The sequence below is a fragment of the Odontesthes bonariensis genome, chromosome 9, assembly GCF_027942865.1.
Source record: "Odontesthes bonariensis isolate fOdoBon6 chromosome 9, fOdoBon6.hap1, whole genome shotgun sequence".
Taxonomy (NCBI): Eukaryota; Metazoa; Chordata; class Actinopteri; order Atheriniformes; family Atherinopsidae; genus Odontesthes; species Odontesthes bonariensis.
In genome coordinates this window covers 23,303,676-23,306,341 of record NC_134514.1, presented here as the reverse complement: position 1 = coordinate 23,306,341, position 2,666 = coordinate 23,303,676, and positions in this window count along the sequence as shown.

Sequence of the window (2,666 nt, the reverse complement as noted above, 5' to 3'; positions counted from 1 at the left end):
CAATTAATACAGCGTGGTCAGAGAGGTGGGGATGCAGAAATGGGGAAAAAAAAAAAAGTGAGGAAAAAGTTATTGAAGTGAACATGAGAAAAAAGTTGCAAACTGTGGCTGACTCTGAATGGCAAATGAAGAGAAAGCTGGCACTTCCCCAGGTAAAAAATAAATAAAAACTGAGTCGGCAGGATGGACACAGTATCAGTAACGGAACCAGAGAGACGCCACGTCCAGTCCAGACTCTGGGCAGAAGGGGGGTTGTATCAGATTGCACCAAGCATCTCTAAGAGCAGCTGACTGTGCTGCTGTGCCCGGAGCCCCAACTGTGAAGCGCCGGCATTCTGTTCGAGTCCATACAAAAACTGGACAAACTGAATGTTATTCTTACAACAAGCCTAAAATAAATATATAAGGAGTTATAGAGGAATGATGAAGTTTGACAAATAGGTTGCCCCGTTGATGCAAATTGTTACAAGTCAAGTTCTACCACTTCTAAATGTATTCATTGTAGATGATGTTGATGAAACATCTGTCTCCAGTACGAGGATGGAATGTATATCCTATGGATGCGCTGGGACGCATTATCACTGATGTATCCTGAGTTCATCAGATGTTTCAGGTCTCACATCATACACAATCGCTCAGGAGATCCAGCCGGGGTTGATCAAGCCCTGACTTGCATCTCAGAAGCATTAGGCACGGCTCACCCCTCTTAATCCACCTGTTGTGGATCTCTCTGCTGCCTATTTTGCAGTCCGGATGGCTGTTCTTCTAAGTGGCCTGCTCATGCCCAGCAGTGTGTAGGCTCTGTGGAGAGATTGGCTGGTGAAGCCTCTGCTACTGCCCACTACAAGGGTAACTGTAATTTGGAAAATAGGATGCCAGATGGGTTTGCCAGAAACTAAATACTGATAGATGATCAGATTAATTGTGTATCTGCTTCCATAAATTACTTTAAATAAATATAGCAACGCTGCTGGAGTGAAAATGTTATGTTTACAAGTTATGTTGCTGCTGACAGGAGCCAAGCGAGAGTTTGCGGTACAGTGTGCCCACTCTAACGCCCTGTCCATTGTTATACACAATAAAGAGTGAGAGAAACTGGTGCCCATAACCTTTTTTTTGAACATGCAGTTTATATTTGAAGCCCCCAAAATGTAGGACAGGCAGATGTTGGACTTTAGAAGAATACAATTTTTTCTGTCTTCTGTCTAAAGTAGGTTCTTATTATAGGTCTTCTGAGTGATTTGGTTGTCATCAAAGATAAAACTATTAAAAGATACAACAAGAGTTTGAAATATTTATCAAAAGTTCCATTCATGCCTCAGGCTATGACTTCAGTCTCGAAAGACAAAAGCCTCATTTCTTTTTTTTTTAAAGTCAGCACTTAACTTGTCTTTCCAACAACAACATTGAGTCATCTTTTAGAAATGAATAGACTCTAAACTACAGGTGCACACAAAGACAGTCACATGGGTGATCTCTTCTTTCAAATGATCTGTAGTGCGCAGCTAGTCTACTGTGTTATTTCTTTTTTTTCCACTCATCGATTTGAAAACAGTAAATACAACACTATGGTTACCCAGACTGTTGTGGGTTGACAGTTTTCTAAAAAAAAAGTGCAAGAGCAGCTGCCAATGCATGTCAAATGTTTGAATGGGTATAGTAAGGGTATTTTTTTTTTTTTTTTTTTTTAATGCTTTCTCAGTCAATTTAGAATACCATCTGATTTCACCTTTAGGATATAATGTAAGCTTTTATGCTACACTAACCAGATCCAATCGCCAAGCAGTAAGAGTTGCTAGTGCAGCAAAAAGTACTAGACCTCCTTTCATGTCCTTAACAACTATAGGGGAAATGGAGAAAATGCTCACCCAATAAGTGAAGAAGCAGCACTACAGTGACTGATATCTTCTCATAGACATGAGGGTTTAGTTTAGAAAAAATATATCCAAGCATTTTCTGAAAACGATATTAAAGCTGTCAGGTCAGTGTGTGTTTAAGTGTTTTCTGCTGGGTGTAATCATTTTGTCACATATAATCACCCCCCACTTTTTCACTTATATTTAAGAGCATGATAAGAAATGGTATCTTGTTAAACTAATTGCAGATTGCATGAAATCATCTCATTACCATTACAGTTAATGCTCAATTCACATTGGGCACTTTGAGGCTGGATAGCCCAGACTCACAGTTGCATGCAAAGGGAAGGGCCTAAGGAGGCATTTTCAATGGAGCAGCATGTCACTGATTTTGCACTTAACAGCAGGGAAAGCGGCATGCATGGCTCACTATGTCAAACACATACCAAATTAATTAACAGACGACAACTTACATAATTTTGCCATTAAGCAGGACACACTCCCTTTGAACTGAAGTCATAACCGGCCAATATGAAAGCAGGGATTTGGGAAATAAACTGACAGATTTCTTCCTCCGGAATCTTAACACAGTCCCCTTTCCAATTTTCAGATAATGATGTATACTTTGACAAGTTTTGAATGGCCCATTGGCTAAAAGCATCCCCGGAGGCTTACTAACTTACCATAATGTTTGATTGTAGGAATTGTGTTCTAGAGGATATATGGTTCCATATTCTATTCACCATGTGTGATACAGCGTTTTACTATCTTTTTTTTTCACTTTTATTTAACTTCCATCTGGAGGTCACT